At 40.7% G+C, this 24169-nt stretch overlaps 1 protein-coding gene across 1 annotated transcript in view; it reads right to left on the bottom strand.

Annotated features, from left to right (window-relative positions):
• elna (elastin a) overlaps positions 1-24169 on the bottom strand; it is a 187740-nt gene that overhangs the window by 138491 nt on the left and 25080 nt on the right. The gene's annotated exons all lie outside the window — the stretch shown is intronic.

Below are 24169 nucleotides of genomic sequence, written 5' to 3'. Positions count from 1 at the left end.
TGTGGTGAGGCCATTTAATTTAAACCACAACTAAAAGGCGTTCATGTGTTTACGAGCAAACCCTCCGATGAATTTGGCCACTGGGGAAGAACATTACAAGGTATGATGATCGAGTTAAATGAAAAATGATCAAACATGCCTTAAAGAAAAATACTTAAAAAATTTTTTTCTTCTTTGCGCTGCAGACAGTTGTAACTGTGCCAAACTTTGTCAAGGGAAATTAGTTGATGCCTACAAGGTAATGTCACTGTTTTTTCTATTGTACATCTGAGGTTATGAAAAAGAACGCGCAACAGTCAAATTAATGAATGTAGAAATCAAGAAATACACTGGGCCCCATTTATAATACACCAAAGGTAACTGGACAATTGAGCTGCTGAGCTCTTTTGCAGCCAGGTGCGTGTTATTCTTGCAACGTTTTTATACACTCCTGGTCAGAATTATTGGTACATGAGAGTCTGGAGCCAACACTTTATCGGTTTTCTTGTATTAACTTCCTTTTCTATTCCACTCCAACATGATACTGTGACTGGTGATGCAACATTCATAATGTCCATTTTCTCCCATCACATCCACAGAAGCCTCTAACTCCATCAGAGTTGTCATGGGTGTCTTGGTCTTCTTTGGGAGCACTGTCTCCTAAAGCCTGACAGCTATGGATTTTTGGGGAGCTGACACGATACTGGTACTGGGGAGTAAAAAAAACAAACAAAAACTTACAAAACAGACATATACATGACAATTGGGGTTCCAAAGGGGTCTGTCTTAGGCCCCCTGCTTTTCTCCCTTTATATAGCACCCCTTGGGCACATATTGCGGTGTTTGGGATTACCTTTCACTGCTATGTTGATGATACTCAGTTATACATGCCGATAACTGCTGGTAATCTTATTCACATAAAATCCTTAGAAGATTGCCTTGCATCAGTGAGAAGTTGGATGTCTAGAAACTTCCTACTTTTAAACTCTGATAAGACTGAAATGATGGTTCTTGGTCCAGTGAGACATTCACATCAATTTGACCAGTTAACGCTTAGCCTATGCTCGTGTGTCATACATCACACTGACAAAAGTGTGGAACCTTGGGGTACTTTTTGATCCTACATTGTCATTTGACCTCCACATTAGAAATATTACGAGGACTGCTTTCTTCCACCTGCGAAATATAGCGAAGATTCATCCCATCCTGTCTATGGCTGATGCTGAGACCCTGATCCATGCATTTATCTCTTCTAGATTGGACTATTGCAATGTTCTATTTCTGGTTTACCACAGTCCAGCATTAGGGCTCTCCAATTGGTTCAAAATGCTGCAGCCAGACTTTTGACACGAAGCAGAAAGTTTGACCACATTACACCCATTTTGCCATCCCTTCACTGGCTTCCTGTCCCAGTGAGATCAGATTTTAAGGTTCTGCTACTAGTATACAAAATTGTTCATGGACTGGCACCTCCTGACCTAGCTGACCTAATTAAACCTTACGTACCGGCCCGGGCTTTGCATTCTCAGGGTGCAGGATTACTTTGTGTCCCTAGGGTGAATAAGACGTCTGCGAGTCATAGAGCTTTCTCTTACTGTGCCCCTGTTCTGTGGAATGATCTCCCCGCGTCAATAAAACAGTCAGATTCTATGGAGACTTTCAAGTCCAGACTTAAGACGCACTTATTTTCCCTTTCATATGGCTAGCATACTGGCATAGTATAGTTCTGTGCTTTTTACTCTTTTAATTCATTTTATTAGGAAACGGAGTGTGCCACGTCCTCAACTTTACCTAAATTCTGGGTGTTTTAGTGAAGCTTATGGCTAATGGCCGGCAATCACCTTAGTATTTCTTGTCTTTCTGATGCCTGATTCTGTTTTTTCTCTCTGTTTAAGGTGCAGAGATGGGTGTGGTATTTGTGCTGAAAACCCTCCTGTCCTGTGCACCAACAGCATTTCTTGTATATTCGTTTTGTGAATTGTTCTGTAATTTGTGTCTGTAGCATGGCCCAAGCAGAGGGTCATCCCCTTGAGTCTGGCCTGCTTGAGCTTTCTTCCTCAGAGGGAGTTTTTCCTTGCCACTGCTGCTCTGGGGGTTAGTAATGTTAGACCTTACTTGTGTGAAGCTCCTTGAGGCAACTCTGTTGTGATTTGGCGCTATATAAATGAAAATAAATTGAAAATTGAAATAGACATTAAAAAAGTCAGTGACTGCTAAAGGCCAGGTCACACAGCACTTAACAAAGGGCAATGAAGCCCAAATGAAACAAGAAATCTGGACTTTAGTTGCCTTTCATTGGCATCGTTTAACCTTCGCGCAGCTTCGTTCCTGCAGCTTGCGCTTCATCAGGATTTTTAAACTTTTGAAAAATTTGAACGAATGCCACAGAAAACCTCAATTAGTCTGCATTTCGTTTTGCTGTCGTTCTTGATGGTTTCTTATTGTTTGCTTTGTTTTTGTAACGTTAGCGTTAGTCTGATTTCGTTCGACCAGCTGAATGTTTTCGCACAGTACAGAAGCCGGTTTGTGAGCGCTGCAGTGGTGGAGAGATATAGCTGCTTCCTCCGCGGTGGTGCTGGTGTGTGGTGTGGGATTCCTGTCGCTGCGTGTGATGTGGTGAGTGCTGCCGCAATCATGGCCTCTTGGCCTCTCTGCAAGTGCACGGCAGTCTGTGATCGTGGTGTTGTTCCAGCGCTGCATGCACATCAATCAATCAATCAATCAATTTTTTTATTTCTCAAAACAGAGTCGCCAATAACCAGAGTTTGATCCTCGGCGGGTGTGTCGTCGAGTGGGGAAAAACGGTTAGAAATGTGAACGGGTTGGTGGTGTACACGGGGCTTCTGTTTAGGGCTACGCTTCCTCCTCACAGTCACCCAGTCGGCCTGCTTTCCCGGCTGCTCGGGATCTGCCAGGGGGTAACTAACGGCGGCTAAGTTACCTTGGTCCGCACCGACTACAGGGGCCTGGCTAGCTGTAGAATTTTCCACGGTGCGGAGCTGAGTCTCCAATTCGCCCAGCCTGGCCTCCAAAGCTATGAATAAGCTACACTTATTACAATTACCGTTACTGCTATAGGAGGCCGAGGAATAACTAAACATTTCACACCCAGAGCAGAAAAGTGCAGGAGAGACAGGAGAAGCCGCCATGCTAAATTGGCTAAGAGCTAGTAGCTACGCTAAGCTAGCGGATTCCTAAAAACACGCAAAGTGAATAATGTGTAAATAATTTAGAGGTGATTCAGCAGAAGGAGTGCTTTAGTTAAGGCACGTAAAGATTACACTGGGAAACAAATCGTAATCTAGATAACTAGATCAATCTAACTGCGCAGATTAAACAGCTAACAGATACAGAAAAACACCGCTGTGCTCCGGAACAGGAAGTGATACAATACCGCAGTGAGAGCCAACCACCAGTAGAGGCAAGCAATGCACATGAGGAGAGAAATTCTGTACAAAAAGCTGGAGCTGCAGCATTCTGTCCATGAACTCTGAAAGACTTGCGGTCCTCCAGCCTCTGCAGACAGAAGAGCCTACTGGCCCTTTCTGACAGTTCAAAGGTTTTGAGGAAGTGTTCCTTGATTGCTGTGTATTTTTTTTCAGTAGGAGCCCAATCAGCCTCCTTTCCGTGTAGCTGCTGACAGCCGATGCGATCATTGATGGTCGTGTATTTGTTGGCAGCACGGGAGCTTTGCAGGTGCGTGATCAGCCTCATTTGTTTCCGTGGAGCTATTTCGTGTCATCTGCTGTGATCAGAGTGAACTACACCTCCGTTTGTGCAAAGCAGGTGGCAGTTTACAGAAGTGTGACTTTGGGCCATCAAGTATGGAAAAAGATCCAGCAGGAGCGGACATTCATGTGTGAACAGCTTTGATCCACAGAGGTGTGACATATGAAAACAGAAAAAACAGTGCTTGAGTTGTTTGAGTCTCTAAATCATGTACGAGGCAGTCCTTTGGTGCGCACGTGTACGCGCAGGTGTGCTACAACACATCCAAACACTGAATGCATGCATCCTAAGTGAATCATCTGGAGAGAAGGTGAAGCGTGTGCGTGTCTGATCCATGTACGCAGTGCTTCTGCGTGTGTGATCAGAACTGGTAATCAAACCCGCGCGCGTGCGTGGGACTGACTGCTTGATCCACACAGCTGCAGTTTCTGTGATCAGAAACACCAGGGTACTGAAAAAAACCTGCAGAGAGACAGACAGTGCTTTTTTTCTCTCTCTCTCTCCCTCTGTCTTGCTCACAATGCTGAAACAAGAGACAGTCAGTTTTAAGTTTGCTTGTGAGTATAAATGGCATTATTTTCTACTTTTTTTTTGGAACACAGAAGAACTCTGAACTTTGTGATCTGATGTTCCCAGCCCTGACAGGAAGCACTGCATCCTGCTGTACATTTTAAAACCTGAGTGCCATTTGCTTTACCGTTTTGAGAACAGAGTGTATTTCTGCAACACAAACAACAACAACAACAACAACAACAAAAAATGAAGGCAGGAGTGTGGCTACACACGACAGAATGAATACATTAAAAGCAAACATATGCAGCTGCAAGCAAATCTACAAACGCAACAACATGTGAAAAAACGCCAAGTACGCATGCATTTAGGCCGTTTTTTTTTTTGCAAATTTATTCAAAATAATAAATGATGAAATCACACGTATGTAAGTATTCACACGCTTTGCTCAATACTTTGTTGATGCACCTTTGGCAGCAATTACAGCCTCAAGTCTTCTTGAATATGATGCCACAAGCTTGGTGCACCAATCTTTAGGCAGTTTTGTCCATTCCTCTTTGCAGCTCCTCTCAAGCGCCATCGGGTTGGATGGGGAGCGTCAGTGCACAGCCATTTTCAGATCTCTCCAGAGATGTTCAATGGGATTCAGGTCTTGGCTCTGGCTGGGCCACTTAAGAACATCCACAGAGTTGTCCTGAAGCCACTCCTTTGATATCTTGGCTGTGTGCTTCGGGTCATTGTCCTGCTGAAAAATGAACCATCTGGCCACTCTACCACACAGCACAGTCTGCTGGAGGTCTGACAAGAGTGACCATCGGTTTCTTGGTCACCTTCCTGACTAAGGCCCTTCTCCTCCATTGTTCAGTTTAGACGGGCAGCCAGCTGTAGGAAGAGTCCTGGTGGATCCAAATTTCTTCCATTTACGGATGATGGAGGCCACTGTGCTCATTGGGACCCTCAAAGTGGCAGAAATGTTTCTGTACCCTTCCACAGAGTTGTGTCTCGAGACAAACCTGTCTCTAAGGTCTACGGAGTTCCTTTGACTTCATCCTTGGTTCTTAGGGAGGTGGTGGCGTAACAGCTTGCACGTTGGACTGGTACGCCAGCGACTCGGGTTTGCTTCCCGATCGCAGCCACGCTCCCGACTGGCACTCTTAACATTGGTGCTGGGGAGGAGGGAGAGACACATGCCGTGGGCCCTTCTGAGAACAAGTTTCGTGCTTTCATTGGTTACCCACGTTAAATATGATCCTCTTTCTTCTTATATACAAACAGGTGTGTTCCTTTACAAATCATGTCCATTCAATTGAATACTGAATTTACCACAGGTGGACTCCAATTAAGCTGTAGAAACATCTAAAGCAGTGGTTTTCAAACTGTGAGGCGTGTCCCCCCTGGGGGGGGGGGGGGTGCAAGGAATGGGTATCATGAACCAGTTCTTTTCGAGAATCATTAAGAAATTATTCGATCCACAGACATCGATAGCCCTTTTGCTTAACGATTCCCTTATCGGTCCTTCAGAGCGGTCATTGTTTTTAAGGGTGTTTTATCTGGAAAATTATAATTTTTTTTTACGTTGACTGCAGACAAATCAACCGCTTTACAGGTTGGAAAAATGAAGCAGTGCTCCGATCGACTACTTCTTTGTCTCATTGTTTCGCTGCTTTTCAGAAGTGGCAAGTCTGCTTCTTAACCCCTGTCAAAGCCATTTAAAGAAGTCAAGCGTGAGTCACTTTTTTGTGGATTAAAATCACTAACTGGGACTCTTGTTGTGGGCAAGAAACGAGAATCATCCTCCGTTCCGTTTGACCAGCTCCAAATGCTGCGCAGCTCTCTGCCGAGACAGAGTGCGATCGAATTAATAACTTCACAGCGAATCACCATTTAAATCAAATGACACCTCTTTCGAAACGTAACACAGACAACAGACTAAAATGTTTTTTTTTTCTCCCAAAATGAGATGTCCTGCGTTCTTTATGAATTACATTGATGTTGACTTGTAGTGCAGCCGGCTGCAAGAGCTCAGCTCAGAGGTATGGAGTGACATTCATGCCGTTAATGTCTGAAAGGAAATGCTTTTGAGAAAAAGTACAGATTTTGTTTATTTTAATTTATGTCCAGAGATCAAGGATCCAGTGACCAATTTCATATTTATTTACTTTAAGACTCAGTAAAATGTTATTGACATCGAAAACCTGTAAAGCCTACTTTTAGTACACAGAAAATTCACAGGAGGTATTGATAAGGGAATCGGTAAGGAACTGGATCAATAAGCAGAATCGATAATGGCATTGATAGCAAGAAAATCTTATCATACCCATCCCTTATTATTTATGTTAAAATATGTTAGTTATGCCAAAGATTTTTAAAAACACACAGAGATGTTTAAATGTTTTTAAAAATGATGTTTAAAATATGACAAAAGATAAAAATAGAAGAATAGAAAGTTCTTTAATCACATGTTTAAAATGTTTGAAAAGGGTGTAAAATGTGTAAATGCATAGACAGTTCCTTAAAAACACATAGATACTTTTAAAATGTGTTTAAGATGTGTAAAAGAATAATAATAAAAAAACAAAGATGTTGAAATTGTGTGTATGTGTGTTGGGGGAGCAGCTTTTCATTTGTTCTCTGGGGTGGGAAGCTCACTCTCCCACACTTTGAAAACTCAGATCTAAAGGATGATCAGTGGAAACAGGATGCATCTGAGCTCAATTTTGAACTTTAAGGCAAAGGATGTGAAAACTTATGTACACGTGATTTCTTAGTTTTTTATTTTTAAAGTAAGTCCCTTGGACTGCTCCCTTGTTTTCATTCAGGGTCGCTACAACAGATCCAACATGGATCTGCATGTTGGTTTGGCACAAGTTGTATGCCGGATGCCCTTCCTGATTTAACTCCACATTACATGGAGAAATGTGACAGGGGTGGGGTTTGAACCAGGAGCCTTCCGCACTGAAACCAAATGGACTAACCACTTGACCATTTGCAAAAATCTAAAAAAAAGATTTTTTCACATTGTCATATGGGGGGCAGCACATCCTTAGTGGTTAGCACTGTTGCCTCATAGCAAGAAGGTCATGGGTTCAATTCCCACCTATGGCCTTTCTGTGTGGGGTTTGCATGTTCTCCCCGTGTTTGCGTGGGTTCCTTCCGGGTGCCCCGGCTTCCTCCCACATCCAAAGACATGCAGGTTAGGTGGATTGGAAACTTGAATTTGTCCTTAGGAGTGCATCAATCAATCAATCAATTTTATTTATATAGCGCCAAATCACAACAAACAGTTGCCCCAAGGCGCTTTATATTGTAAGGCAAGGCCAAACAAAAATTACGTAAAAACCCCAATGGTCAAAACGACCCCCTGTGAGCAAGCACTTGGCGACAGTGGGTAGGAAAAACTCCCTTTTAACAGGAAGAAACCTCCAGCAGAACCAGGCTCAGGGAGGGGCAGTCTTCTGCTGGGACTGGTTGGGGCTGAGGGAGAGAACCAGGAAAAAGACATGCTGTGGAGGGGAGCAGAGATCAATCACTAATGATTAAATGCAGAGTGGTGCATACAGAGCAAAAAGAGAAAGAAACACTCAGTGCATCATGGGAACCCCCCAGCAGTCTAAGTCTATAGCAGCATAACTAAGGGATGGTTCAGGGTCACCTGATCCGGCCCTAACTATAAGCTTTAGCAAAAAGGAAAGTTTTAAGCCTAATCTTAAAAGTAGAGAGGGTGTCTGTCTCCCTGATCCGAACTGGGAGCTGGTTCCAGAGGAGAGGAGCCTGAAAGCTGAAGGCTCTGCCTCCCATTCTACTCTTACAAACCCTAGGAACTACAAGTAAGCCTGCAGTCTGAGAGCGAAGCGCTCTATTGGGGTGATATGGTACTATGAGGTCCCTAACATAAGATGGGACCTGATTATTCAAAACCTTATAAGTAAGAAGAAGAATTTTAAATTCTATTCTAGAATTAACAGGAAACCAATGAAGAGAGGCCAATATGGGTGAGATATGCTCTCTCCTTCTAGTCCCCGTTAGTACTCTAGCTGCAGCATTTTGAATTAACTGAAGGCTTTTCAGGGAACTTTTAGGACAACCTGATAATAATGAATTACAATAGTCCAGCCTAGAGGAAATAAATGCATGAATTAGTTTTTCAGCATCACTCTGAGACAAGACCTTTCTAATTTTAGAGATATTGCGTAAATGCAAAAAAGCAGTCCTACATATTTGTTTAATATACGCTTTGAATGACATATCCTGATCAAAAATGACTCCAAGATTTCTCACAGTATTACTAGAGGTCAGGGTAATGCCATCCAGAGTAAGGATCTGGTTAGACACCATGTTTCTAAGATTTGTGGGGCCAAGTACAATAACTTCAGTTTTATCTGAGTTTAAAAGCAGGAAATTAGAGGTCATCCATGTCTTTATGTCTGTAAGACAATCCTGCAGTTTAGCTAATTGGTGTGTGTCCTCTGGCTTCATGGATAGATAAAGCTGGGTATCATCTGCGTAACAATGAAAATGTAAGCAATGCCGTCTAATAATACTGCCTAAGGGAAGCATGTATAAAGTGAATAAAATTGGTCCTAGCACAGAACCTTGTGGAACTCCATAATTAACCTTAGTCTGTGAAGAAGATTCCCCATTTACATGAACAAATTGTAATCTATTAGATAAATATGATTCAAACCACCGCAGCGCAGTGCCTTTAATACCTATGGCATGCTCTAATCTCTGTAATAAACTTTTATGGTCAACAGTATCAAAAGCAGCACTGAGGTCTAACAGAACAAGCACAGAGATGAGTCCACTGTCTGAGGCCATAAGAAGATCATTTGTAACATTCACTAATGCTGTTTCTGTACTATGATGAATTCTAAAACCTGACTGAAACTCTTCAAATAGACCATTCCTCTGCAGATGATCAGTTAGCTGTTTTACAACTACCCTTTCAAGAATTTTTGAGAGAAAAGGAAGGTTGGAGATTGGCGTATAATTAGCTAAGATAGCTGGGTCAAGTGATGGCTTTTTAAGTAATGGTTTAATTACTGCCACCTTAAAAGCCTGTGGTACATAGCCAACTAATAAAGATAGATTCATCATATCTAAGATCGAAGCATTAATTAATGGTAGGGCTTCCTTGAGCAGCCTGGTAGGAATGGGGTCTAATAGACATGTTGATGGTTTGGATGAAGTAACTAATGAAAATAACTCAGACAGAACAATCTGAGAGAAAGAGTCTAACCAAATACTGGCATCACTGAGTGCATGCGGGTGTGAATGTGTTTGTCTAAATGTAACCCTGCGATAGACTGGTGTCCTGTCCAGGGTGTACCTCGCCTTGTGCTCTATGACTGCTGGGATAGGCTCCAGCCCCCTGCGACCCTTAAATGGACTAAGCGGTTGAAGATGAGTGCGTGTGTGTCATATGGGGTATTGTGTGTAGAATTTTGAGGAAAAAAATTAATTTCATCCATTCTGGAATAAGGCCGTAACATAACAAAATGTGGAAATAGTGAAGCGTTGTGAATACTTTACTTTACGGACTAACTATAAATATAACCAACAGTCAACCAACGCACATCACGCTGCCTTCACTCAGATTGGCAGGTGCCATATCACATCACTTAGCATTTACAGATAATAGAGTTCTGGTCTATTTTGGTCCCACCTATCTGGTGGCATATTGGACACTTATCTGTGAGTGTTCATCGCTGTAAAATGCCCACTTTGATTGAAAATGAATGGTAGCCGGTCGCACTGCCTAATGTGACCAAGGAGTGATGGGGGTCCCAGCTATGCTTGACAGCACTGTAAACAATGCAGTGAAACCACCCTCTCCTGGACAAACAACTTAATAACACTGTTTACAGCAGCCAAAGTATTTTTCTGCATTGTTTATTTCATAAAATAAAAGTTTTTACATCTGCAAAAAATAATGCAGATATCAATCTGTTTATGAAATGCTAATATCGGCCAATATTGGATATATTGAAGTAGAAGATGGACCTTTATTGTAATTTTACATTCATACAACAAAATTTGTGTCTGCATTTATGGATGCGGACACCAATCCTAATTACAGTTAGACACAATCCAATCACTAGGAGCTGTGAGCAGTCACAGTCCGGCACTGAGGGCCAACTCCAGATTCAGAGATGCTGCCTTGCTCAGGGGCAGACTTTCAACAAGTATGTTTTTGATTGTAGGAGAAAACCCACACAGAAAGGGTGGGAAGTGATACCATGACCTTCTTGTTGGAAGATATCAGTGACAGTCAGGCTTTACTGTTTACTGCAAACAGATTTAGCATTCATTACCACAGTCTTTGTATTTCTTATAAAAATACATATATTCAGTGACTTGGAACTATCCATTCCCTGACTATGCAATAAACAAATAAAATAAAAGGTTGTGAAAGTGATGATTTATTGTAAATGCATCAAACGTTGCCAATATCTGGCACATGTACATTTACATATGATTCATTCATTTATTTATCTTGTCATTTGCTGTTCTTTGGATGTTTTAATAATAGGTAAATTGATTTGCATTATTTCTAAACACATTTTAAATTCTGTATTTAAAGCTAAATTGTGGAAGATTTAGTGTCATCTAGTGGTGAGGCTGAAGATTGCATTATTCCATCATACTTTCACTTCTTTGGCGACAGGGATTTATGTTCCTTTGCCTTCTCATGGCTACTTATCAGGTATAGAATTAAAATTTAACTGAACTACAAAGCCAAAGATATCTGCAAAACACAAAGTGGTTATAAGGTAGAGAAGCAATGTACTACAGTGGTCAAATGCACATAATAGATTGACCTGAGGATCACATGGAACCAGACTGTGCTTTATTTGACAAAATAAGATTATTAAGACAAGAAAAGATTCAATTATTTAGGGTCCACTGAGTGAGGACAAAATTGAGTAGTCGTCACTGGAGTCAACAGTCCAAAAAGATGTGCAACCCATTTTATAATGCACATCTGTTGGGATTTAAGTGAACCCTTCCATGGTAGATGTGCACTGTATGCATGTGCGTGTGTACCCAGGTCACTGGCCCTACTGCAGAGGTCTCAGGTGCAGGAACCACACGATCAGGGTGGAGTGATTGTTGTTGGACCTGCAACTTGATTTCACAATCAAAAGGAGGATTTCCTGTCTCGCCACTGCAAACAAGGCAAAGGGGCGTGAGCGCCTGCTCAGGTTTCCCATCACGCTACTGTACCACCCGGACAGGACATCACAGAGGGCATTAGGTTCACTGAGCCCATACAACCAAATAAGGCACATTCTGACTTAAAAAATGTGAAGATTTCTTCATGATGGCCCCGATTATCGTCATCATGGTCCTGCACTCACATTCCTGCTGAACTCAGCCAGGTCATGGGAATGTGCAGGAATGTGTGTGAAGACCAAGACTGACTCGTGGAACACATGGGATTAACTGAAGCAAAACTTTATTTCACAGTTGACTCCAGTTGAGTTTGCACTGAGTGTTTGTCATATGATTAATGCTGGTGAATTTAAAACCCTGGGAAAGAAGATCTAGAAATTATTCTAATGTGTAGTCCCTTTTTACTAATTTGGCATTGCAAATGAATTGCTCATGTGAAGGTGCAAGAGTCAAATCAAACCTTATGTGTACAATTCAGATAAACTATGTGAAAAGTTAGGCACCTTTACATCCATATTGGCTTTTTTGGCAAATGGTAAAAACCGGTGCTGAAAAATGAAGCCAATGCAAAAGTGGTAAAACTTGCATTTCCTGGAATGACCACTTGAGCATAAACCATCATGTTAAAATTGCCAAACAAACAACAACAACAACAACAAAAAAAAGAGTTTTATGTCTATAGCTAGTTCCCCAATTACGACAACTATACGGGGATGAATTTTTAAATAACTCTTCATGTTAACTTGTTTTAAACCACAAATAAATAAAGAAATCTGAAATTATGGACTCTACTATGGTGTCTTTTCTGAGCATGTTATTAGAAACTGTCCTGTTGCCCGTGGGGATCCACAAACTCTAGATTGGGGAGTGTTTATAAAATAGGTAGCTGACATTTTTCAAGGGTGGTAATAAAGTTTCAATAAAGAGTTGGAATGGTGTGTGAGTCCACAATGTTTTTAGAACCTTAGACCTCAACAGTTTTTAGAAGAACTCAGCCCTTTTATTTCCTGTCAATTATGTAATTTTTAATGCTAATTTAGTGTCTTAATGTATTTATAAATTGTTTAGGTTCCTGTTATCATATACACACATTATAATTATCATTATTATATTATTACTTCTATTTTGTCATTTGATTTTTCAATGGACCACAATGGAAATAAGTGTTTTCACTTTCTTCTGTCATCCATGTATTTTTTAACATATTTACAATTATATTATGTACTTACATTGAACTTACTAAATAAAATCACGTGCACGAACGCACACAGATTTTTAATATATAGATAATTTACTGCTCCCCCCCACTGGAATGGCATGCAAGTCCAGAATGTAAATATCAGTCTCCATTGTTCAGTGCTGTTAGGTAATATATGTAGCTTCTGTAAAAATATTAGTCCCTTCAATGTTTGGGACCAGTCATCCTTGACCCAAAATACATAAACATACCAAACAGCAAATGTCAACTATCCCCAGTTTGGGTGTGATCAAAATTGCAAGCACACAGGCATGCAGAGCTTTTTGTCTTTTCTACATTCTGCTGCAAGCAGGTGCTTTTCATTTGACAAACAGAGACTGTGGCAGAAGACATTAAAAGCACCACACTTTTCACTTATGATACCCGGAGCATGACACTTAAGTCACTCATGGTAACAGCAACGTAACATTTAACTAAACTGACTAAACCAACTAAAATCCAAAAACACAATAAATCAATAACACTAACACTGTTAAATGAACATGAACCAAAATAACAACATTTAAAACCCCCAAACCCTGAACTCCCATGGTGCATTGCAGCACAATGTCCATTGTCTGGGCTCTAGTATTACCAATGAAAGTGTGTACAAACATTTGACTGGTATTGTAAAGTTTACTATGATTTAATTTGTATGTTAGTTTAACCTCTTGTTGTGTCATCTCTCCACTTGCTCCACCACTGGGATGCGAACTCACAATTTCTAGTGTGGGAGGCAGACGCTTTAACCAGGAGGATAAAACCCATGGGCCCTGGTGTCTGTGCCCAGAGTGTCTTTTGGCGTTCTGGAGTGAGGTTTACTGACTACCATATACACATCGACTCCTGCTGGCCTCCAGCACATTAGCTCTATTAGCACGATTTAGCAAGTATCAATAGTTTGGGCAAAGAGAATATAGTACCAAGAGGTGACACTCAATGGAACACCCCATAGCAACAGATTCCCCAATGGCTTCGTTATGTTGCCGCCATGTTGGACTGTTTCAACCCGTCAGACCCACACAGTCTGTGGTCAGACCACAAAATGTAGCTGACAAAAGAAGCCAAGATCACTGCAGAAAGTAACTTTTTTTTGTCTTTTTCTCATGCTTTCATACTTCAAATAGGAAAATAATTACAGTAATACATGAGCAGCCTTAGCGCATTCAAAAAATGTAATGAGCCAACACTTCAACTGTACAGTTATGTTCACTTATGGTATCAAATCCGATGTATTGGAATAATATAGTTTGACATCACAAATATAAAGAATATTACAGATAGCTGAATATATGCCACAGACAAACCAAACTGTTCATGCAAACTGTACACATCCATAAAATGATGATCTGATGTGTTGGCAGCATTGTGACTCAGAAATCAAAGCTGACATTGAAATATTACATTTTACTTTACTTTGGCCATTAGAGTGCACGTTTTCTGAACTATGGTTTGTATTTGTGCCTGAACCCGATGCTGTTAATGTCAAACAGGAAGAATTGCTGTTAGATCCTATAATTAATTTTTTTTAATGAACAAAAATTAAGTTTACATCATTTGAAGGAGAACTGTTGGCAGGCCATACAGTAAAGGAATTTTTTTTTAATCTTACCTGTTGGCGATGTTTCTCTCAGAGTTCAAAATCACAGCTTGATGAAAACTGAACCACACAAGATGTCTGGATATACTTTAATTCCTTATTGAGGAAATGCGTGTGAATAACTAGTGTTTTTAAAGAAGTCCTTCTATGTTTGCTCCGGGTGTGTTTCTCAGCCACCAACAAGCAGAAAATAAATCAATTATTTTAAGCGCTGAAAGTCTTTTCTGTAATTATTTTATTAGTCACAATGATGCCAGTGTTCACCACAGCTATCCATCATATCTTCAGTATGCTGCTTGCGACAAAAATAAACCCCACAATGATCCATCAAGACAAAAAAGTTTGTCGTGAATGTTGATGTTATCAGCGGCAGTCCAAGATGGCAGCAGCGCTTCCACAACGCCGCCATTGACTATCGACAAAAGTGCATCGGAGCGTCGTCTCTTGGTACTCTGTTCTCTTTGGTTTGGGGACATTAGCTACCTGATGGTGCCTTAGTTATATGGTTTTAATACCTGTACACAAGTCACTCGTTATAAAAACCAACACTCAGTCAGCAAAAATATGTTAGTCAAACACCCAAACTAAGTTAAGCTAGCCTGTTAGCCTTAGCTATCGTGGTAACTTTGAGATAGGCAGGCGTGTTCAGGCTTCATTTGTCTTGTCTTGGTCAAATTTGCCTGTGCTCCACCCATTTACGGGTTGGCCAGGAGTTGAGCAGAATCAAGCACTGCCAAGTTCGTGACATCCAAATCCAACCAAATGAAACTTCAAAAATCGCCATTTAAACCTTAGAAAACCCATGGGTGACATCACGGAGGGTTTGACCAGTATATATATGCACAGTCTATGGCACAGTCTATGGTAGGGGTATTTAATTCATTCCTGAAAGGGCAGAGAGGGTGCAGGTTTTCTGTGCAACCACCAAAGCAAGCAGGTGGTTTTTGTTTGACAAACAGAGACTGTGGTAGAAGACATTAAAAGCACCACACTTTTCACTTATGATATCGGGAGCATGACACTTAAGTCACTCATGGTAACAGCAACATAACATTTAACTCAGCTGACTAAAACAACTGAAATACAAAAACACAATAAATCAATAACACTAACACTGTTAAATGAACATAAACCAAAATAACAACATTCAAAACCCCAAACCCTGAACTCCCATGGTGCATTGTAGAACAATGTCCATTGTCTGGGCTCCAGTATTACCAATCACCTGCTGGAGTGAGTGGGGAGTTGCACAGAAAACCTGCACCCCCTCGGCCCTTTCTGGAACAAGTTCAATACCCCTGGTCTGCAGTTTTTGGCACAAAATATTCATTCCACTGGAACAAAGGAATGACGAGGAACCATCAGTATATTACACGCCCTTTTGCTATTAGATCATTTAGAACTGTGACCTGTATTTCTTTCCAGCATTGTGGTGTGACTGTGCTGTCAGTGTGACACTGCAGCACGTACTGTGGTACGTTATCTTTAGGTCAAAGCTTCACTGAGTGCACGAAGGTGTGGATCTACTCACTGGAATCCTGACAGTGATTTGAAACATGCACATCTTCTTTGGACTGGAACGTGGTCCAACAATAAAACTCACAATGGACACAGAGCCAATAAAAGAGGAATGTAGACATCAAAACCTAAACAAACGAGGTAAAGTTTCCCATGGTGAACAACCAACCCACAGAAAGATAACTGAATGGCAAGTAAGGGAATAGTGGACAGACGTGATTATTATTACTTTATATCACAGGTTCCCCCTCCCAAGCAGGTTTTTGGACCGACTGTATAGTGATAACTTTGCTGTCAAATAATTTTGGACATACAAAACTATTTCCTTCTGTATTATAACTGGATCACCACAATTGGAAAGACAGGAAGTTAATCAGGTGTAATTCTTAACATTCCGTTAACTTTATCTCTGTCATGGAGCGACTGAGCTCTTGAACAAAAAGAGGGACTATAACCTTCATAGTTCTTGGCGAACAGTTGTTTGGACACTGTGTGGGACAAAACAGCAAGAGTAGGTCTGTTAGGCTAGGATAAGCTAAGGTAAAGCTGTTTTACATTTTACAAATGTTTTATAAAAGACATTTCAAACATTTCATTATGTTTTCATGTGGTGAGTGGCCACAAGAAGCCGTCTACTCTGAGATTTTTGTGCCTGGTACAATAACTAATGTAGTGTTTGTGGTATAAATAAATAATGTGTCTAGTTTTCAAATTTTTAATTATACTACATGTTTCCCTCACCTATGATAATCTGTTCAGTGGTGACACAAAGCAGTTTGTTGTTGAGTTCTTTGTGTAATAACACTAATTAGCCCATTAACTTCTCCTTGCTAATGCATTGTTGGCATAAATAATGCACAGATTAAATTTTTCTTTTGCATGAAGCAGCAGCACTGTTTTTTTAAACAAATAAATGCATCTTATATGTTCATCCTCTTCATGGTGCATTTTTGTACTGATGCAACTAATTTTTTTGGAAAATGTAGTAATTGGGTTGGTTTAGTTGCACTATGCAGTCCGATACCTGCGCCAAATCTGCGCCATTACATGGTCACTTGCAGGAGTTCGTAGTCTTAACATCTTCAGTCATGTTCAAACATCTTTAAACGGTGTAGTCCTAGTAAGCATAGCTTGAGACTTGTTTGATTTCACTCCATAGGGGTAAATATCTGAAGCGAAAGCATTTGTTGCACTTCTGGCTGAGAAGGCCGAGTGCAGTTTTACTTTTGTTTGAGGAGTTTTCCAGGTATGCGCTTTATAAGCTAGCCAATAGCCAGGTATGTGCTTTATAAGCCAACCAGTTTCCAGGTATGCGCTTTATAAGCTAGCCAGTAGCCAGGTATGTGCTTTATAAGCCAACCAGTTTCCAGGTATGCGCTTTATAAGCCAGCCAGTTTCCAGGTATGCGCTTTATAAGCCAGCCAGTTTCCAGGTATGCGCTTTATAAGCCAGCCAGTTTCCAGGTATGCACTTTATAAGCCAGCCAGTTTCCAGGTATGTGCTTTATAAGCCAGGCAGTTGCCAGGTATGTGCTTCATAAGCCAGCCAGTTGCCAGGTCTGCACTTTATAAGTGAACCTGATAGGAGGCATGCCGGAGTAAACCATTTCATCCCATTTTTGCACTTTTTCTGGATTGTGGAGGATCATAATAGAATGTTGTCCTGTGGAATAGGGGTGGTAGACTGATGCTCTACTTTGTCAATTTACCAAGAATGTGAAAGCATTGATGTGAACCCTTGAGCCACGCAGAATGTGAGACTCAAGTAACCAGGATATACCATTTTATTTCTTCAGTAACTGTGGGTTAACCACACACTGTCAACAAGCTACTGGTAGCTGCTAACAAGTGCTAGTGCCGCTAATATTAAAAATTAAATATCACGAAATATCAGCCACGACCAGCAGCCTCTGGTAATAGAACTCTGAACTCAGATTAGCTGCACACACTACCCGTCATTTAAAGTGTCTCCAGCCCTAATTATCCATAACTTTACATGTTAAACTATGTTAAATGGATGAGTTATTTAAAAAAAAATAAAATTCAACTCTAAGTGCAGCTGTCATGGAGGAGGAACTTAGCTAAACAGATGAAAGCAATTTTTTTGGTTGGGGGGGGCTGTAAAGTGTAAGTGTAAGTTGGACCATTTAACTTGGGCTTCTATGGGAATTTGCTTGCTTTTGGTGCCAGTCTCAAGCAGCCATTCAAGGAATGGCTTGATTACGATGTACTATAATCAATCAATCAATTTTTTTTTTTATATAGCGCCAAATCACAACAAACAGTTGCCCCAAGGCGCTTTATATTGTAAGGCAAGGCCATACAATAATGATGTAAAACCCCAACGGTCAAAACGACCCCCTGTGAGCAAGCACTTGGCTACAGTGGGAAGGAAAAACTCCCTTTTAACAGGAAGAAACCTCCAGCAGAACCAGGCTCAGGGAGGGGCAGTCTTCTGCTGGGACTGGTTGGGGCTGAGGGAGAGAACCAGGAAAAAGACATGCTGTGGAGGGGAGCAGAGATCGATCACTAATGATTAAATGCAGAGTGGTGCATACAGAGCAAAAAGAGAAAGAAACAGTGCATCATGGGAACCCCCCAGCAGTCTACGTCTATAGCAGCATAACTAAGGGATGGTTCAGGGTCACCTGATCCAGCCCTAACTATAAGCTTTAGCAAAAAGGAAAGTTTTAAGCCTAATCTTAAAAGTAGAGAGGGTGTCTGTCTCCCTGATCTGAATTGGGAGCTGGTTCTACAGGAGAGGAGCCTGAAAGCTGAAGGCTCTGCCTCCCATTCTACTCTTACAAACCCTAGGAACTACAAGTAAGCCTGCAGTCTGAGAGCGAAGCGCTCTATTGGGGTGATATGGTACTATGAGGTCCCTAAGATAAGATGGGACCTGATTATTCAAAACCTTATAAGTAAGAAGAAGAATTTTAAATTCTATTCTAGAATTAACAGGAAGCCAATGAAGAGAGGCCAATATGGGTGAGATATGCTCTCTCCTTCTAGTCCCCGTCAGCACTCTAGCTGCAGCATTTTGAATTAACTGAAGGCTTTTTAGGGAACTTTTAGGACAACCTGATAATAATGAATTACAATAGTCCAGCCTAGAGGAAATAAATGCATGAATTAGTTTTTCAGCATCACTCTGAGACAAGACCTTTCTGATTTTAGAGATATTGCGTAAATGCAAAAAAGCAGTCCTACATATTTGTTTAATATGCGCTTTGAATGACATATCCTGATCAAAAATGACTCCAAGATTTCTCACAGTATTACTAGAGGTCAGGGTAATGCCATCCAGAGTAAGGATCTGGTTAGACACCATGTTTCTAAGATTTGTGGGGCCAAGAACAATAACTTCAGTTTTATCTGAGTTTAAAAGCAGGAAATTAGAGGTCATCCATGTCTTTATGTCTGTAAGACAATCCTGCAGTTTAGCTAATTGGTGTGTGTCCTCTGGCTTCATGGATAGATAAAGCTGGGTATCATCTGCGTAACAATGAAAATTTAAGCAATACCGTCTAATAATACTGCCTAAGGGAAGCATATATAAAGTGAATAAAATTGGTCCTAGCACAGAACCTTGTGGAACTCCATAATTAACTTTAGTCTGTGAAGAAGATTCCCCATTTACATGAACAAATTGTAATCTATTAGACAAATATGATTCAAACCACCGCAGCGCAGTGCCTTTAATACCTATGGCATGCTCTAATCTCTGTAATAAAATTTTATGGTCAACAGTATCAAAAGCAGCACTGAGGTCTAACAGAACAAGCACAGAGATGAGTCCACTGTCCGAGGCCATAAGAAGATCATTTGTAACCTTCACTAATGCTGTTTCTGTACTATGATGAATTCTAAAACCTGACTGAAACTCTTCAAATAGACCATTCCTCTGCAGATGATCAGTTAGCTGTTTTACAACTACCCTTTCAAGAATTTTTGAGAGAAAAGGAAGGTTGGAGATTGGCCTATAATTAGCTAAGATAGCTGGGTCAAGTGATGGCTTTTTAAGTAATGGTTTAATTACTGCCACCTTAAAAGCCTGTGGTACATAGCCAACTAACAAAGATAGATTGATCATATTTAAGATCGAAGCATTAAATAATGGTAGGGCTTCCTTGAGCAGCCTGGTAGGAATGGGGTCTAATAAACATGTTGATGGTTTGGATGAAGTAACTAATGAAAATAACTCAGACAGAACAATCGGAGAGAAAGAGTCTAACCAAATACCGGCATCACTGAAAGCAGCCAAAGATAACGATACGTCTTTGGGATGGTTATGAGTAATTTTTTCTCTAATAGTTAAAATTTTGTTAGCAAAGAAAGTCATGAACTCATTACTAGTTAAGATAATGGAATACTCAGCTCAATAGAGCTCTGACTCTTTGTCAGCCTGGCTACAGTGCTGAAAGAAACCTGGGGTTGTTCTTATTTTCTTCAATTAGTGATGAGTAGAAAGATGTCCTAGCTTTACGGAGGGCTTTTTTTATAGAGCAACAGACTCTTTTTCCAGGCTAAGTGAAGATCTTCTAAATTAGTGAGACGCCATTTCCTCTCCAACTTACGGGTTATCTGCTTTAAGCTACGAGTTTGAGAGTTATACCATGGAGTCAGACACTTCTGATTTAAAGCTCTCTTTTTCAGAGGAGCTACAGCATCCAAAGTTGTCTTCAATGAGGATGTAAAACTATTGACGAGATACTCTATCTCCCTTACAGAGTTTAGGTAGCTACTCTGCACTGTGTTGTTATATGGCATTAGAGAACATAAAGAAGGAATCATATCCTTAAACCTAGTTACAGCGCTTTCTGAAAGACTTCTAGTGTAATGAAACTTATTCCCTACTGCTGGGTAGTCCATCAGAGTAAATGTAAATGTTATTAAAAATGATCAGACAGAAGGGAGTTTTCAGGGAATACTGTTAAGTCTTCTATTTCCATACCATAAGTCAGAACAAGATCTAAGATATGATTAAAGTGGTGGGTGGACTCATTTACTTTTTGAGCAAAGCCAATAGAGTCTAATAATAGATTAAATGCAGTGTTGAGGCTGTCATTCTCAGCATCTGTGTGGATGTTAAAATCGCCCACTATAATTATCTTATCTGAGCTAAGCACTAAGTCAGACAAAAGGTCTGAAAATTCACAGAGAAACTCACAGTAACGACCAGGTGGACGATAGATAATAACAAATAAAACTGGTTTTTGGGACTTCCAATTTGGATGGACAAGACTAAGAGACAAGCTTTCAAATGAATTAAAGCTCTGTCTGGGTTTTTGATTAATTAATAAGCTGGAATGGAAGATTGCTGCTAATCCACCGCCCCGGCCCGTGCTACGAGCATTCTGACAGTTAGTGTGACTCGGGGGTGTTGACTCATTTAAACTAACATATTCATCCTGCTGTAACCAGGTTTCTGTTAGGCAGAATAAATCAATATGTTGATCAATTATTATATCATTTACCAACAGGGACTTAGAAGAGAGAGACCTAATGTTTAATAGACCACATTTAACTGTTTTAGTCTGTGGTGCAGTAGAAGGTGCTATATTATTTTTTCTTTTTGAATTTTTATGCTTAAATAGATTTTTGCTGGTTATTGGTAGTCTGGGAGCAGGCACCGTCTCTACGGGGATGGGGTAATGAGGGGATGGCAGGGGGAGAGAAGCTGCAGAGAGGTGTGTAAGACTACAACTCTGCTTCCTGGTCCCAACCCTGGATAGTCACGGTTTGGAGGATTTAAGAAAATTAGCCAGATTTCTAGAAATGAGAGCTGCTCCATCCAAAGTGGGATGGATGCCGTCTCTCCTAACAAGACCAGGTTTTCCCCAGAAGCTTTGCCAATTATCTATGAAGCCCACCTCATTTTTTGGACACCACTCAGACAGCCAGCAATTCAAGGAGAACATGCGGCTAAACATGTCACTCCCGGTCTGATTGGGGAGGGGCCCAGAGAAAACTATAGAGTCCGACATTGTTTTTGCAAAGTTACACACCGATTTAATGTTAATTTTAGTGACCTCCGATTGGCGTAACCGGGTGTCATTACTGCCGACGTGAATTACAATCTTACCAAATTTACGCTTAGCCTTAACCAGCAGTTTCAAATTTCCTTCAATGTCGCCTGCTCTGGCCCCCGGAAGACAATTGACTATGGTTGCTGGTGTCGCTAACTTCACATTTCTCAAAACAGAGTCGCCAATAACCAGAGTTTGATCCTCGGCGGGTGTGTCGTCGAGAGGGGAAAAACGGTTAGAAATGTGAACGGGTTGGCGGTGTACACGGGGCTTCTGTTTAGGGCTACGCTTCCTCCTCACAGTCACCCAGTCAGCCTGCTTTCCCGGCTGCTCGGGATCTGCCAGAGGGGAACTAACGGCGGCTAAGCTACCTTGGTCCGCACCGACTACAGGGGCCTGGCTAGCTGTAGAATTTTCCACGGTGCGGAGCCGAGTCTCCAATTCGCCCAGCCTGGCCTCCAAAGCTACGAATAAGCTACACTTATTACAAGTACCATTACTGCTAAAGGAGGCCGAGGAATAACTAAACATTTCACACCCAGAGCAGAAAAGTGCGGGAGAGACAGGAGAAGCCGCCATGCTAAATCGGCTAAGAGCTAGTAGCTACGCTAAGCTAGCGGATTCCTAAAAACACGCAAAGTGAATAATGTGTAAATAATTTAGAGGTGATTCAGCAGAATGAGTGCTTTAGTTAAGGCACGTAAAGATTACAATGGGAAACAAATCGTAATCTAGATAACTAGATCAATCTAACTGCGCAGATTAAACAGCTAACAGATACAGAAAAACACCGCTGTGCTCCGGAACAGGAAGTGATACAATACCGCAGTGAGAGCCAACCACCAGTAGAGGCAAGCAAGAGCTCCTGGCAGCAAAAAAGCAACACAATACACCTTCAAGAAAAATGTATTGGTTGATTACTCTGAATGTATATTTTGGCCCACATCTTATTGGCTCATATCAGGAGGAGGAGTTAATGGCGTGTACTGGAACAGGCCACCAGGAGGGGTTAAAGACATTTGAAAGTTTTTTTGTGCTCCCATCACGAAATGAGTCACATTTTTGCGACGCAGGAAATTTTACTATTTTTAATCCTATCCCTTCTCCTAACTCTAACCGTAACATAAGTCTCTCCCTTCCCCTAACCATAACCCCCCCGCCCCGGGTCACCCCACATTTCGTGCCCCCATTACGAAAGCACCTCATTTTCATGACACTATCACAAACCATAGATGAATTTATTTTTCGCAATGCCTTCATGAACTGCCTTGAGACTGAGTCGCATTATTAACATTAAAGCTGGTACTACATTTTATTTCCCCTGATCATCATATGTCTGTTCTTCTTCACTCTTAAAAAATAAATAAATTAAGGTAACACTTTGTATGAAAGTGTTTGAGTAATTCCAATTTAGCCATTACTGTAAATGAGCAAATGCCAGGAGACTTTTATAGTAAGACTAACTCAAGTTTAGTAAAACCTTTAGTTAAGCACTTTACTACACTTGATTTGCTTTGTCCTCTGCAAGGTTATTTAAGTTGAACCAACTTAATTAAAAGGTTTTGATTTTATTAAGTAGTGAAATTATTTCAATTCTTTATTTTATCTCATTCAACTTGGAAATGCCGTGTGTGTGTGTGTGTGTGTGTGTACACCTGTGTCCAACTGTTTTTCAAGCTGTGAACAGTTTTGTTCCAGCAAATAATAAGTTATCATCATACTCAATTGTGTAGATGTAAAAAACATATTTTCTTGCTGAAAAGACTCTTCAGTTGAAGATATAACACATTAACCCCAAGAAGCACTGTTTTTTCTTTTTTTTTTTAAGTGTTGAACAATGAGGTCTTTCAACAAGTGGAGTGTTTTGGAGCCCACAATTAAGGTTATTCAATGACGAAAGAGCAGAGATCTTTGGAAATTTGAAGTCAGAAAGGGTTGTATTATTGAATCTAACCAGAACTAATGACAGGTTTTTTTCCACAGTACCTCCCATGTTAACAGCACTTTTTTTTTACAATACCTCTAAAAGTGTTTAGTTTTACATCAGTTACAACAAGCTGGTGAGTAATGTGACATTTCTACGACCTTGCCCTGTGGTTTTTAAATAAATTGGCATTTTGATAAACAATTAAATACTTGCAAGTCAGTGGAATAATTTATCTAGTATTTAGACATGCTAAGCAAAGACATACAAGCGCGCACGCTCCCACATGCAACCTCGCAAAATCTAATTATGGAGTTTCATTTTAGAGGGCTATTACTATTCATGATCTCATCACTGCGTTCACTCACAATTTGAGGTTTTACATTTTAATGTGTTCACACAGTTTCAACCACATAACATTTAAACAATTCTGCACCACAATTTCTATCACTCCTGATAAAAAGAAAA

This window comes from Thalassophryne amazonica, chromosome 4 (genome assembly GCF_902500255.1).
Source record: "Thalassophryne amazonica chromosome 4, fThaAma1.1, whole genome shotgun sequence".
Taxonomy (NCBI): Eukaryota; Metazoa; Chordata; class Actinopteri; order Batrachoidiformes; family Batrachoididae; genus Thalassophryne; species Thalassophryne amazonica.
Note: the sequence above shows the minus strand (reverse complement) of the source record. Positions and strands in the feature narration are given on the sequence as shown.